Here is a 16,701-nt window from a genome sequence, read left to right as displayed (position 1 = left end):
AGGACCTTCATTTGCTGAGGTGGCACAACTCAAAATGAGAAGAAACAGCTGCAAACATCCATTAATAATAGGAATGTGGAGTGTACAAAGTATGAATCTAGGAAAATCAGAAATTGTAAAAAATGAAATGGAATACATAAACATCGATATCCCCGGCGTTAGTGAATTGAAATGTATTGGTATTGGCCATACTGAATCAGACAATCATATGGTCTACTATGCTGGGAATGACAAACTGAAGAGGAATGGCATTGCATTCATGATTAAAAAGAACATTTCAAGATCAATCCTGAAGTACAACACTCTCAGTGATAGGATAATATCTATACGCCTACAAGGAAGGCCACGAGGAAGGCCAGTTACTATAACTATTATTCAAATTTATACACCAACCGCTAATACCAAAGATGCAGAAATTGAAGTTTTTACCAGCTTCTGCAGTCTGAAATTGATCAAACATGCAATCAAGATGCATTGATAGTTACTGGTAAATGGAACGCAGAAGTTGGAAATGAAGAAGGATTGGTAGTTGGAAAATATGGCTTTGGTGATAGAAATGATGCTGGAGATTGCATGATAGAATTTTGCAAGACTAACAAATTCTTCATTGCAAATAGCTTTTTTCAACAACATAAATGTCAACTACACACGTGGGCCTGGACAGATGGAAGACACACAAATCAAATCGACTAATCTGTGGAAAGAGACAATGGAAAAGCTTCATATCATCAGTCAGAACAAGGCCGGGGCCACCCATCAATTGCTCACATGCGAGTTCAAGATGAAGCTGAACAAGTCCATGAGAGCCAAAGGACGACCTTGAGTATATCCCACCTGAATTTAGAGACCATCTCAAGAATGGATTTGACACACTGAACACTAATGACCAAGGGAGTTGCGGAATGACATCAAGGATATCATACATGAAGAAAGCAAGAGGTCATTAAAAAGACAGAAAAGAAAGAAAAGACCAAAATGGATGTTAGAAGAGACTGTGAAACTTTCTATTGAAAGTAGAGTAGCTAAAGCAAGAGTAATAAATGATAAAGTATGAGCTGAACAGAAGATTTCAAAGGGTGGCTCAAGAAGACAAACTAAAGTATTACAATGACATATGCAAAGGTCTGGAGACAGAAAACCAAAAGGGAAGAACATGTTCAGCATTTCTCAAGCTACAAGAACTGAAGAAAAAATTCAACCCTCAAGTTGCAATACTGAAAGATATTACAGGTGAAATATTAAACAAAGTAGGAAGTGTCAAAAGAAGATGGAAGGAATACACAGAGTCACCATAATAAAAAGAACTGGTCGACGTTCAACCATTTAGGAGATAGAATATTATCAAGAACCGATGGTACTGAAGGAAGAAATCCAAACTGCACTGAAGACATTGGCAAAAAACAAGCCTCTAGGAATTGATAAAATACCAATTAAGATGTTTTAACAAATGGATGCAGAAGCTGGAGATGCTCACTTGTCTATGCAAGAAATTTGGAAGACAGCTACCTGGCCAACTGACTGGAAGAGATCCATATTTGAGCCAATTCCAAAGAAAGGTGATCCAACAGAATGTGGAAATTATCGAACAATATCATTAATATCACATACAAGTAAAATTTTGCTGAAGATCATTCAAAAGCAGTTGCAGCAATACATCTACAGAAAGCTGCCAGAAATTCAAGTCGATTCAGAAGAGGACGTGGAACAAGGGATATCACTGCTGATGTCAGATGGATCTTGGCTGAAAGCAGAGAACACCAGAATGACGTTTATCTGTTCTTTACTGACTGTACAAAGGCATTCTACTGTGTGGATCATAACAAATTACAGACAACATTGTGAAGAATGGGAATTCCAGAACCCTTAATTGTGCTCACGAAGAGCCTGTACATAGACCAAGAGGCAGTTGTTCAAACAGAACTGTGTAGTTTAAAATCAGGAAAGGTGTGCTTCAGGGTTATACCCTTCTACCATACTTATTCAGTTTGTATGCTGAACAATAAACCCAGAAGCTGGACAATATGAAGAAGAATACAGCATCAGGATTGGAGGAAGACTCACTAACAACCTGCAATATGCAGATGACACAGCCTTGCTTGTTGAAAGTGAAGAGGACTTGAAGCACTTACTGATGACGATCAAAGACTATAGCCTTCGGTATGGATTACACCTCAACATAAAGAAAACAAAAATCCTCACAACTGGACCAATAAGCAACATCATGATAAATGTGAGAAATATTGAAGTTGTAAAGGATTTCATTTTACTTGGATCCACAATCAACACCCATGGGAATAGCAGTTAAGAAATCAAATAATGCTTTGCATTGGGCAAATCTGCTGCAAAAGGCCGCTTTAAATTGTGAAAAAGCAAAGACATCATTTTAAGGACTAAGGTGCTCCTGATCCACGCCATAGTGTTTTCAATTGCCTCATATGCATGCAAAAGTTGGACAATGAATAAGGAGACCAAAGAAGAACTGATGCTTTTGAATTATGGTGCTAGCGAGGAATATTGAATACACCACGGACTGCCCCAAGAATGAACAATCTGTCTTGGAAGAAGTATAGCCAAAATGCTCCTTAGAAGCAAGGATAGCGAGACTATGTCTCACATACTTTGGACATGTTATCAGGAGGGATCGGTTCCTGTAGAAGGACATCATGCTTGGGAAAGTAGATGGTCCCAATGAAAAAAAGGAAGACCCTCAAGGAGATGGACTGACACAGTGGCTCCAACAATGGGCTTAAGCACAACAAGGATTGTGAGGATGGTGCAGGACTAGGCAGTCTTTTGTTCTGTTGTACATAGGGTCGCTATGAGTAGGAAACAACTCGACAGCACTTAACAACAACAACATATTAATTTAAAATATTTAAATATTTCTTGTGTTGTTTCCAGGTTGATTTCTTTTTTATAAGATTATAATGTTCTAATGTTCATTTCTGACAGTGACACAGCTTAATTACACGAAGCTATCGCTTTCCAAACAAAACGATACAACCTTAAAATGATAGACTATACTAAACATTTTTGAAAATAAATCTGTAAGATATTAAGTTGGTAACAGATATTCAGAGGCCAAAGGTAAGTTTTGGTAGTCTTCATGGCATCACTGGGCACAGAGGACAGGGGACAAAGCCCAAGATCCTCCCAAGATGGGGAGTCTATAGGAAACACCTAACTCCTGGCCCCACAAAAAGCTACTACTACAAAAAAAGCAAGACCATAGTGAAGGGTGATTTAGAAACAAAACCAATCTTTAGGGGACTTCGAGGAAAACTGCTTTCTTTAAACAATGCCGTAGAATGAAAAAACTAAACCCAGTGCCATCAAGTCGATTCCTACTCATAGCGACCCAATAGGGAAGGAGGGACATAAACTCCATTGAGAATTTGTAATAATAAGCCAGCTCACATGACAATTTGCAGTCCAAATTCATACTAACAGGGTGGTCTGGAAAAAAAAACCCCAGGCCCAAAAATTTAATATAAAGAGATCCTGAACTGAAATCACCCCATGTACCTAGCAAAAAAAAAAAAGTAAAGGGAAGGAAGTCACTTTTAACCCAGGGCTCAAAGAATTCCACATATAAAGTTGTAAGATATATGAGTTTATTAAAAAACCCAAAAACTAAAAAATAACGCACAATGACTGAGAGCCAGAGAAACAACAGATGAATCAGAGCTATAAGGACTTTAAAAATTTAAATTACCAGACAGCATGTAAAACATGTTTAATGTGTTAAAAGAAAAACTGAAATTTTCAGCTAAAAGAGACTATATGACCAAAATATTAAAAAAAAAAAACAGAGAGAGAGAAGCTTTTATAAATGAAATATATAACAAATGCAGAACAAGCAATGAGAATTAATGTACTGGAAGAGACATATCTGAAGAAACTATACTGCATACAGCCCAAAGAACCAGAGATCGAACAGCTGGAAGAACGATTAAGGGATGTAAAGAACAGAATAAGAAAGTCTACCATGTGTCTAATCTAAGCTTTAGAAGGTAAGGAGAGAGGGGGGAAAAAAAAAAGAAAAGAAAAAGAAATGCCCAGAAGCAATATCTGAAAAGTTAATAGTGGCTGAGAAATTTCTAGATCTGAAGAAAAACACCAATACACAGCTACAGGAATCTCAATGAAACCCAGGAGGATAAAATAAAATCTATACTTAGGTACAGCATAATGAAATTCTAGAACATCAAAGACAAAGGGAATTCCGATTGTAAAAGTGGCCAGAGACAGAAAAGGAATGACAATTAGACTGATGACTAACTTTTCAACAGTTAACAAGGGAAGCCAGAAATCAGTGAAATAATATCTTCGGTGTACTGACAGAAAACAACTGCCAACTTAGAAGTCTATACTGAAAAAAAATCTTCCCAAGAACAAGGGTAAAATAAAGACATGTTCGAATAAATGAAAAGAATGTGCAAAGGACAGACTTGCACTAATGGAACTTCTAAAGGCTGTATTGAGGCTGAAGGAAGGCGATCCCAGATGGAAGCCTGGGGTAGAAGAAGAGATGATGAGCAAAGAAATTGGTAAATACGTTGGTACATCTAAACCAACACTGACTAAAAGGAAAAATAATAGTTGATAATAAGATCTTGTAGAATTAAAAAAAAAAAAAAAGATATGACATCAATGATGTATAAATCGAAAGAGTGTGCTTAGAGTTAAAGTGTGCTGAAGTTCTTAACGTTTGGAGGATTAAGATACCGACTAGCTTTAGACTTTGATAGAGTAACCCTTAATAGAAAGAAAGAGAGTATATAACTTCCAAAGCAGCATGGAGGAAAATGAATAAAAAGGAAGTTCAAAAGAGGCCAAGAAATAAGACTAAAACAAACAAAAAGGTGGCACAAATAGAACCAGACTCTAAATGGCATGGTCTAGTAATAAATTAGCAACCACATGATAAAGCTGTTCCTCTGTCAGTTTTATCACGGACACCAGCACTTGGAGATAAATCTCAGAGTCTAAATTTGAGGTCACTGAGAATCAACGCCAGGACCAGGCCAAACGGTCCTCCTGGCTCCTAGTGAGGATGAGCAGGCTGGGTGGCTGTCCTTCTGGCTTCCCCAGGGCAGTAGCCACTCACAGTAGCTGGAAGTTGCTTCTGCGTTTTTCAAAACTCAACTGGCACAGTTTTTGTTCAATTTGATTATGCTTTTTAGAAGTCAGCAGTATTTAAAATCATGTTTTGCCCAGAAGTCCCTGTCACACCACTGTTGGCTTTTGAGGGGTAGCTCTGCTCCTGTGTTTTTTTACTCCTCACGCCCTCAGGCAGTTAGAACAAATTCACCACACAGCTTCCCCTGCTTTCATGCTTAAATATTTTCCCCAAGGGAGAAATTTCGTTAGCAAATAATATTTGTTGTCAGGGTAGGTAAAGAAACTTAAATAAACAGAAGAAAGAACAGTTTCCTGGCCCAGGCCTTATCAATATTCAGCTGATTTAAAAATGCCAGAGTCAAAATCCTATCACTGCAAAAAATGCTGCACACACGTTTGCCTCAGAAATGGCTGTGAAATAAATGGCAGATAAAATGAACTAACAGCTAACAATCAACAGGCGGGGGCAGTCTGTCCATAATCGTCATCTCTTTCTCCTGCTAGATTTAAAATGCTTCTTTTCATTCATTTCCCCATTTCTCAGGTCTGCTGGGTGTTGTGCCAGGCGTCGTACAGAATGCCATAAAGCAGTAATGAGGTTTGAGCCAGCAGAGGGAGAGGGCTGAGCAAAGCCATCGGCACACAGTCGGCTCTCAGTAAATGACAGCAGTTCCTTCCTCTTCCTTCCACCCCCGGATATTCTTTATGGAAGTGGAATATTTGATCTGTGAAACGTAAATCAGTGGGATTTTAAGAATCTATCTCATGAGATTCTTACGTCTGTGTCCTACTCCAAAAAGACAATGTTAAAGAACTTACAGATTGAGAAGTTGGGAATAAATGAAAACAGTTTGAAACACAGTACAATAGGACTTTAAGTGATCCTCTCAATGTAATTTCTATTATTGTTTTAACGCTGATGGCACCATAAATAATCACAGAGAGTCAAAGGGAGAGAAGGAAGGAGGAGCGGTGGGGAAAACTGCATAACCCGGAAGCAGTTTGGCGTTCTGCAGTAGAAAAGGCACCGCACTCTAGCCAGAGCTCTGCCGCATCTGTGTCCCTGAGCAGGCTGCTGCACCACCTGGCTCTCAGCTCGGTGAACTATTAAGGTCACATAACAATATATGTATAAATTTTTGTATGAAAAATCAACTTGGGCTATAAACTTTCACCTAAAGCACAATAAAAATAAATAAGATGAAGGGCCCTGACTAGATATCTCCCAGATCCATTCCCTCTACCATTCCATAGTACGAGCCTAATGAACTAGGCTGCAGATAAGACAAGTACAAAGTTCTTAACTCAACGTTAGTATTGTTTTATCACCCAAGTCCAAATCCCTCTACAAGATAACAAAAACCCATTGTCGTCAGGTTGATTCTGACTCATGGCAACCCTATAGGGCAGAGTAGAACTGCCCTATAGGGTTTTCAAGGAGCAGCTGGTAGATTTGAACTGCCGACCTTTTGGTTAACAGCCTGAACTCTTAACCACTGCACCACCAGGGCCCCACTGCAAGACAAGTGAGTATGATCTCTACCAGAGGTTGCTGAAATCAGTCTGAAATTCAAACCCTTGTGCCACTATTTACAAGATCTGTGCGCAAGTTACTTAATCTCTCTGCTCCTCAAACACTTACCCCACAGGGTCATCCCAAACCAAACCAAACCCACTGCCGTCGAGTCAATCCGGACTCACAACAACCCTATCGGACAGAGTAGAACTGCCCCATACGGTTTCCAAGGAGTGCCTGGTGGATTCAAACTGCCGACCTTTTGGTTAGCAGCCGTAACTCTTAACTACTACACCAGCAGGGTTTCCACAGGGTCATTACGTGGCTCAAAATCAATATTACATGCATAGCACCTAGCACCTGACATCCACATAGCATTAAATGTGTTATCTATCATTGATATTGTTGTTATAAGAAAGATCTACTACAAACAAAACCAGTATAGATTATCCTAGAAGCAGTACATGATTAAAGTACTTAGGTGTGTGGTTGTTCATTAGCAGGTTGGTTATCAGTAAGCTCAATGACTGACTCGACGGTGTGATGTAGCTGTGTAAAATGCTAAGAAAACCTCTGTTTACACATAGAGTCTATAAAAGTGGGTAATACAGATACACTAATTTGTTCAAACTTTTGGACAAAGGATGTTATAGACTGAATTATGTTCCCCAAAAACGTGTGTCAGCTTGGCTACGCCATGATTCCCAGTATTGTCCACCTTTTTTTTTTCAATCTTGATTTTTTTTAATTGTACTTTAGATGAAGGTTTACCAAACTACCTTCTCATTAAACAATTAGTACACATAATATTTCGTGACATTGGTTACCCAAACCCAGTGCCGTCTAGTCGATTCCGACTCATAGCGACCCTATAGGACAGAGTAGAACTGCCCCATAGAGTTTCCAAGGAGCGCCTGGCGGATTCGAACAGCCGACCCTTTGGTTAGCAGCCATAGCACTTAACCACTACGCCACCAGGGTTTCCAAACCCTACAATATGTCAACACCCTCCCTTCCCGACCTTAAATTCCCAATCACCAGCTTTCCTGTCTCCTCCTGCCTTCTAGTCCTTGTCCTTTGCTGGTGTGCCCTTTAGTCTCGTTTTCTTTTATGGACCTGTCTAATCTTTGGCTGAAGAATTATCTACCATTTTGTCATCTGATGTGATTTTCCTATGTGTCGTAACTCCTACCTCTATGATGTTAATGAGGCAGGATTAGAGACAGTTATGTTAATGAGGCAGGACTCAATCTACAATATTAGGTTGTATCTTGAGTCAATTTCTTTTGAGATATAAAAGAGAGAAGCTAGCAGAGAGATAGACCGACCTCATTACCAGCAAGCAAGGAGAGCACAGAGTGTGCACATCCTTTGGACCCAGGGTCCCTGCACAGAGAAGCTCCTAGAGCAGGGGAAGATTGATGACAAGGACCTTCCCCCAGAGCCAACAGAGAGAGAAAGCCTTGCCCTGGAGCTGGCACCCTGAATTCATACTTCTAGCCTCCTAAACCGTAAGGGAATAAATTTCTGTTTGTTAAAGCCATCCACTTATAGTATTTGTTATAGCAGCACTAGATAACTAGACACAGGATGTGAGCGGACTTAAATTATATCAAACAGGAACAACTGAAGATTCAGGATAAACTGTCCTCAAACGTTTAAAAAACTGTTATGTCAAGGCAATGCATTTGTTCATCATGGCTCCGTGGCAAGACCAGGAACAATGCATGGAGGTTAGAGGGAGCCCGTTTTCAGTGTGGAATGGAACCGGCTCTTTGGGAAAGTACTAAGCCATTGAAGCTGGTCAGCACTGGTGAAATGACCACTCAGGTGTGCATGTACCACCTCCTCTTGGGACAAAGGCTGAAGTTCTCACTTGAGAGAGAATTCAATCAAAGGATGGATTGTTGGACCACAGGCTTTTGACATGTGTTTCTGTTATGGACTGAATTGTGTCCCCCCCAAAATAATGTGTGTCAACTTGGCTAATCCACGATTCACAGTATTGTGTGACAGTCTACCACTTTGTCATCTGATGTGATTTTTGAATGTGTTGTAAATCCTACCTCTACGATATTAAAGAGGCAGGATTAGCGGTAGTTATGTTAACAAGGCTGGACTCAATCTACAAGATTAGGTTGTGTTTTAAGCCAATCTCTTTTGAGATATAAAAGAGAGAAGTGAGCAGAGAGACATGGAGACTTCATAGCCAAGAAAGCAGTGCTGGGAGTAGAGTGAATCCTTTAGACCCAGGGTTCCTGTGCGAAGAAGTTCCTCGACCAAGGGAAGATTGATGACAAAGACCTTCCTTCAGAGCTGAGAGAGAAAGAGAGCCTTCCCTTGGAGCTGTTGCCTTGAATTCGAACTTCTAGCCTACTAGACTGTGAAAGAATAAATTTCTTTTTGTTAAAGCCATCCACTTGTGGTATTTCTGTTATAGCAGCACTAGATGACTAAGACACCTTCCAAACGTGTATTTTATCATGCAGTTTGGATGTCTAGTGACATGTTACAAGAGGAGTTCTCCTGTACAAAATAACCAGTTGGCAAGTATGCAAGACAATGGTGTTAAATAACACAGGAATTAATATTAAAAATTCAGGTCCCTCCATTAAATTTTCGGCCAGAGTATCCAAGGCACAGCCAATCTCAGAGGTTTGAGTTGATAACCAGCAATATATAGACCTCTAATTTAAAAGAAATTCAGCAGAAAGCTTGATGGATCCATGAGTTAGGTAGTTACTGTTAGCTCATTACTGTTGAAGAATTAATTCTGTAGTTGGTATAACCTAGGTAGTTACTCCAACATTAATTAGGATTTCAGATACACTCTTGTTCACAGTTTTAATCACATTGCTTAGTTAAGCCACTTTTGATTTTTTATGTTTCCCAACAGAAACATGTAGACCCTTAAAATGTAGGGGTGACTGCTTCTAGGAGACAGTTTCATTCTGTCCTCCCAGGATTTGGAAAAAGTTGCTAGAAAAAAGGAAAGGGTTTTACAATTAGAATCCGCCTTCATATCAAGCAGAGCCCTGGTGGCACAGTGGTTAAGAACTTGACTGCTAACAAAAGGCTGGCAGTTCAAATCCACTAGCTGCCCCTGGAAACCCTATGGGGCAGTTATTTGCTGTTCTGTAGGTTCACTATGAGTCAGAATTGACTCGAAGGCAATGGGCTTGGTTTTCAGTTTTCATATCAAGCAATCAACTATGTAAATAATGGACAAAGCAGAACTGGGGTTAGGAGTGGGCATTTTAAAACGTCTCCTTTATAAAAACAACCTTTGAAGGAACCATTTTACTCTTTTTTTTTTTTTTTACTTCCTAAATGCATTTTTTTCCTCAGGCTCTCTAGACCCATTTCAATGAGTTTACATATAATTAAAAGCTTATTCTCATGCGTTGCTATATTTGAGTTTACGAGGATGAAAGGAATTATATAAATTCAATTTAAGAGGATGAAAGGAATTATATAAATTCAATTTACCCATCCATTTTACACTTCTTGTTGCCCCGTTGCCATTGAGTCGATTCCGGCTCATAGCGACTCTATGGCACAGAGTAGAACTGCCCCATAGGGTTTCCAAGGAGCACCTGGTGGATTCGGACTGCCAACCTTCTGGTTAAACCCACCAAACCCACTGCGGTTGAGTCGATTCCGACTCATAGCGACCCTATAGGACAGAGTAGAACTGCCCTATAGAGTTTCCAAGGAGCACCTGATAGATTCGAACTGCCAGCCTTTTGGTTAGCAGCCATAGCACTTAACCACTACACCACCAGGGTTTCCGACCTTCTGGTTAGCAGCCGTAATTTTACCCTTAGTGGTCAACTATTCCAAAGGCATTCTAAAGTGTTTCCACTGACTTTCAACTAATAAAACCTGTTCAATTGTACTTTGTGCCGATAGATCTTTCTCCACAAATATTTACCCTGAAATCAAGAAAACTCCACATATATATGGAGAAATCTCTGTCGGAGTAGTTTCTTTAAAAAATACGCCACTTTAAAAATATATGGGCACAAACTATTTGACAGGGTCCCTTTAAAAAACAGACTGGACAAAGTCTTAAGAACAATCTGTACTGGCAACAGACTGAGAAGATGACCTAATAGGTCTTTTCCATCTCTAATTTCTGTGATTCGAGGGTTTTTTACTCCTACAGTAATACTTGTGAGTTCAACAATTTCTCAAAACTATTATTAGTTACCAAGGAAACGCAAAATGTTTGCAGGAATAAATAAGCAAATGGACTGGACCTAAATAGCAGGCTTTCCCTGCTCCTCATTTAATATTCTATGGTAGCATCATATTATCAATTCTTCATTCTCTCCAAGTCATTCTGTTCACCTACTGGTATACCCACTAGAATCCCATAGTCAGCCGAAAAAATCCTGTGTAAACCAAGACCAGGGGGTCTCTGGTTAACAGCAGATTCCGTGTTAAATAAGGCTTCCTTGCTTCACTTGGTGAAGAACAAAAATCAAGGCAAAGTTAGGAGGCTAGCAGGCAGTGGTTAGCTTTAAGACCACCATTTCCAGGGAGATTATGCAAATATACACTTTTAAAAAGAACCAATGTCTACAGAAAAGCCACAGACGTGATTAAAATATATATAATAAAGGTAAAAACTAAGATGTACAATCCATACACACACAAATGACCCACAGTATGAAAACAACCATTGTTCACAAATGCTTAGAAAAGCCTGAAAGGATATACAGTGCATTGAATTGTTAAGAGTGGCAGTATTCATGTGGTAGGGCTATGTGTAAAATTTCTTTTCCACTTTTTTTGCGTTTTCCAAATTATGATAGGCACCTATTACTTGTAAAATGGAAAAAAAAAAAAACTATTTTAAAATTAATTTTTAAAGCCAGAAAATATCATTCATTTTAGCTTTAGTAAAGGGCTCCTCATTGCCTAATTTCGCCACTGACGTTGTTACTACCGTCAGTCTGATTTACAGGGGTATTGTTCTAAAATCAAACTCAGCTAAAATATGAGTAGGAGTGGTTGAAGGGTCTCTGTAAGGTTCATTGACTATGGAGGCTGGAACAGGAGATGGGCTGCAGGTAGGCGTGAAAGGGTCTACATGTAAATCTAAGTCCACTGTGGCCCCTTAACTGCTGGTTAAAGGTGTACAGTATAAATGCTTCACTGTCTGAGGATGGGGTATATTTTCTCTGGGCATCTGTGTGTACAGAGCCAGGCAGGTGGCACCTGAGGAACAGAAAGAAGGCTGAAGGGAAGAGGTTGGTTAGAAAAATGATTGTTCTGTGGCATAGGAAGAAGGAGCTTTCATCCTCAGACTTCCCCTTTGGCCCCTAAGTTATCGAGCAGCAGAGGAGGTATTCAGCCCCTAGCAGGCTTGCCCGGTGCTCAGAGGCACAGCAGCTTTTCACAAAGGCTGCCAGTGGGGCGTCACAAGGTATTCTCCAGCAGAATGCATTAGCGCCAAAGGCTTACACTCTGGCCCCCCAGCTGTAGCCTAATGAACGCAGGATCACAGAACTCTGCCTCCCTATGCCATCCTGGATCTGTCTCCAATCTGCTCAGCTTCTCATGCAGTACCTTGCCCATAGTAAGAACTGTTTTGTTTTGTTTTTTCTTTCCATGTTACAGTGTTTCCACATATACGATTTCATAGGGACAAAGAGGCAAATGTGTCAGACATTCTAAGTTTGCAGAGCTACCAGGGACCAGAGCCCATCGCTCCTCATGGGCAGCTGCAAAAAAATTCCTTGCCTGTAGAGTTGCTTCTGACTCATAGTGACCCTATAGGACAGGGGAGAACTGCCCCCTAGGGTTTCCGAGGAGCGGCTGGTAGAAAGGTTCAATTAATTATGAATATTGATTCTCTGGCACCTAACTGGCTGACCGAAAGACTTTACCAGTCACAAGAAGAAACAAAGGCAGGGAAGAAGGACGTGAAAGAAAATAAGAGTACTCACTTCACAAAGAACTGACTTGACATGCTTAGAAACATGTTAGTAGTATTTTCAAACAGCTAAATAATATGACATTGTCATTGTTGTTAGTAGTGGCTCCCACTACTAGTAACACCAGTTGCTGTGGCGATTGTAATAATCTCTTGGTACTAGTGTGAACCCTGGGAAACTGCTGATATTCAGCCATTTTTGATTTACATAAAAAGAACAACTTCATACAGTTCAGTCTAGTCAGTATCTCCTAGTCTCCAGACTTGTTGCCTATAAACCCGTTCCTTCCATATTAGAAGGCAACTAGCTAGGTGGAAAAATTCTTTGTGCCATTTCCAAACAACAACTTAAAGCTATTACTGATTACTGATATAGATCATAAATTCAGATTACTAATTATAGAAAGAACTTTAATTTGTAGGTATGCTGGAATTTCCTGATGATAAAATGAAAAAAAAGTCATAGTAACTCCACAGAACTAGGCTAGGAAGTAAAATTTTTTCAGCCAAGACTGAAAAAATGGTCATAACTCTATTTGTTCTATTCATAGTAAATATATGTCAGATGCCAAGAGAACAAAAATTACTTCTCAAAGAGAATGTTGGTAGGAAGAGGGAAGGAAATAAGTCTATTCGTCTACTCATATGGCCAATAAGGGCTGGAGTTTTTGATATCCAACTTAGGGTGCTCTTGCGTCAAGACCCTTCCTCAAGACCCTTGACTTTTACCAGCAGGAAAATTGTCTTTGTATCCAGTTTTATTAGAACAAGACACTTCGGTGCCATCCTCCAGAAAACTCAGTAAACGCACAAATCCACAATGTGAACGACATCTGCTAGGGTTATTCAGTGCACAAGGAGTACAGCCGCTCGGGCGGCTCTGGCGCGTGCCTTGTGAAGAGGGTAAGTCTTCATTTTTCTAATCCAACATTCAGTCTGGAAGCTAAAGATACAAACTGCTCAATTAAATCAGAACAGTCCTTAATCAACAACATCCATGACAGGTTCAGAACAAACCAGAAGAGAAGGCTGATTACGGCTGTATGTATAACAACAAAAAAGAAAAAAACAGACACTAAACCCATTGCCATTCAAACTCATAGAGTCAAATCCCTGCACCATTACTTTACCGTGTGACCTTGGTCGAGCCACTTTATCCTTCCAAATGTGTTTTTTTTTTTTCAATCTGCAAAATATAGCTAATACCACCTCAGAAATGTGTTGTGAAGATTAAATGATAGAATGCAGACAGAGTACTTAACATAGTGATTGGCATGGTCTAAACCCCCCAAAACAAAACCCATTGCCGTGGAGTCAATTCTGATTCGTAGCAACCCTATAGGGTAGAGTAGACCTGCCCCATATGGTTTCCAAGGCAGACTGCCACATCTTTCTCCCATGGAATGACTGGTGGTTTTGAACTGCTGACTTTTTGGTTAGCAGCCAAGTGCTTAACCACTGTACCACCCGGGCTCCTGGCACAATCTAAGAGGTCAATAAATGAGAGTCAATACTGGTTCCTAAAGGAAGCCTGGTGGCGCAGTGGTGAAGCCCGCAGCTGCTAACCAAAAGCTCAGTGGTATGAAACCACCAGCTGCTCCTGGAAGAAAGATATGGCAGCCTGCTTCTATAAAAGATTACAGCCTTGCAAACCCTACAGGGCACTTCTACTCTGTCCTACAGACTCTCACTATGAGTTGGCATCGACTCAATGGCAACAGGTTTTGGTTATTTATTGGTTCCTGAGGAGAATTATCACATGCTATGGTCTCACTTTGAAGCCAAGATCAGAGTCCCTGAGGGAGTAACATGGTACCAGGCAAGACGCAGATGGCCTAGGAGTCCAATCCTCTTCTCTCTTTCTTCAAGAATGACCCCAGACAAGTGTTTTGTTCATTTCATTTCTCCATTCTTCAGTTACTCCAACTAAAGAAAAGGAGGAAATAATACTAACATATTTCACAAGGGAACTGGGAAGTCAAAAGAAGGAGAATAAAGATAGAGTGAGTTTAAAAATGTGAGAAAGAAGTAAAACACAGTGTCAATGTAAGGAAACCTCTTTGACCATCAGAGGAAAGGGAGGCAAAACAAGCTACAAAAATATTAGCTTTGGGTTAAAGGCACTTTATGTTATCAGTTTGGAGTCAAGTTTGAGGTGTTTATGCCTCATGCAACTTTCTTAATAGTCGTTTTGTCTCATTTGTAATTTAAAAATCTAGTATAAAAGTCTCAAAAAGGATTTTTTCATGAGTCAAGCACAGGAGACTAAAAAGATTATATTGCACTTCACAAATACAGGATAGGGTAGCAAAACTAACAAACCAACATCTAACATGTTAATAGAAAACCATAATCAAATATTAAATTTTAAGTTCAGCTGAAGGGTATGGCCATGTGGCTTCTCCAAAACAGTATTTATGAAAAGCAGGAGTTAGTTTAACGCTGGCTTCTCAGTAGGTACTTTGAGTGACCTGGAAGAACCGTCAAAGTGAGCTCACAGCTTAGCAAACACACGTGTTTATTTCTGTGCCCTGTGTCTTTATCCCACCCCACTCTCACTGACTATACACTCCCTTTGCAACTAGTCTGTCTCTACCCCACGCTAAGGAAAACCAGCAAGCACTTTATTTTCATTATTCTTGTTTGACAAAACATATGGAAACAATAATTCTACAGACATATGTACATCATAATAGGAAGCAATCCTATCTTAACATAATTTAAAACGAGGTTTTAAATAGACTCAAGCGATTACAATTACTCAATTCATCTGAAGCTTACAAATGTGGCAGTCACTCAGGTCCCTAATTTATTTAGCAGACTCATACAGTTGAGTTAGGACTTTAGAGATTGCCTCTCTTAATCATGTGCAAGATAATTGAAAACCAAACCCCGTTGCCGCTGAGTCAATTCCGACTCATAGCAATCCTACAGAGCAGAGTAGAACTGTCCCATAGGGTTTCCAAGGAGAAGCTGGTGGATTCGAACTGCGACCTTCTGGTTAGCAGTCGAGCTCTTAACCACTGTACCACCAGGGCTCCGGCAAGATAATTAGGAGACTAAATCTCATTTACCAGATACAGGTTTTATACAGGTAAATTTGCCCCACACTAGAGGGTAACTAATAGCGACCCTACAGGACAGACCAGAAATGCCCCATAGGGTTGCAGGGAGCAGCTGGTGGGTTCCAAACACCCACCTTTGGTTAGCGGCCGAGCTGTTAACCACCGCGCCACCAGGGCTCTCACAGGGTTGCTGTCAGTCAGAACTGACTCCACGGCATCGGGTTTGGTTTTTTTGGGGGGAGGGGGGAGGTTGAGGGTTGTTGTAGAGGGTAACTGGCTTAATTCAATCTTACTTGGTTAGTTTTTTTTCTTGTGTGTGTGTTTTTTTTTGTTTGTTGGTAAAACCAATGGATTAAAATCATTCTATTTTTATACTTTGTCTTGAAAGTACAGCACAAAACATTAACTTTCTTTAAAAATATTTTTCCTACCAAGTAAACTGATTAGTTTTAACTTCTTTAGTTAAAACACCGGCATGCAGAAACGAGGAACAGGGAGGTTCTTTCAGGAAAAACACTGAAAAAAATCGGATTTCATCTGGCCTTCCCATCATCACTTGAAGAATTGTTTGGTAGTTACATCATCAGGAAATAAAGTACTATCCTCTGAGGACCCCTACTCTTTACAAAGAGGAAGGAGAAGGTTTGAAGTCTAAATTACCCTCGGAAACGTCTCCAAAAACCGACTTCTCCCTTCCTCTCGCGCCTCCCCCCAGCAACCAAAAAACAAATGTTACAAAAATGAATTTACAGAACTTCACATCAGAATAACAGGGTGCGTGTTTTAGGAAAACAAAGTCGTAACAGAGGCTTTAGGGACCCAGAGGGAGAAAGTCCGAGGCGGGTGGCCCGTGGCCCCCACGGACTCGGCGAGCCCGGCAGGAGGGCGCCGGCGTCACCCGCCCGCCGCCCACCGCCCGCCGCCCACCGCCCAGCCCTCTCCGCGGGGCGCCGGGGGCCCGCGGGCCGTTCACACGCTCCGCGCGCCGGCAGGAGCCGGGCCTCCTCCGCCGCCGAGGGTCTGGCTGCCCCGCCGCCCCCGCCGCCCGCGCC

At 40.7% G+C, this 16,701-nt stretch overlaps 1 protein-coding gene across 3 annotated transcripts in view; it reads right to left on the bottom strand.

Moving 5' to 3' along the window:
* The window catches only part of CMSS1 (cms1 ribosomal small subunit homolog), a 425,391-nt gene that overhangs the window by 338,641 nt on the left and 70,049 nt on the right, over window positions 1–16,701 (bottom strand). The window lies entirely within an intron of this gene.

This window comes from Elephas maximus, chromosome 18, assembly GCF_024166365.1.
Source record: "Elephas maximus indicus isolate mEleMax1 chromosome 18, mEleMax1 primary haplotype, whole genome shotgun sequence".
NCBI lineage: Eukaryota > Metazoa > Chordata > Mammalia > Proboscidea > Elephantidae > Elephas > Elephas maximus.
This window is presented reverse-complemented; position numbering and strand designations above follow the sequence as displayed.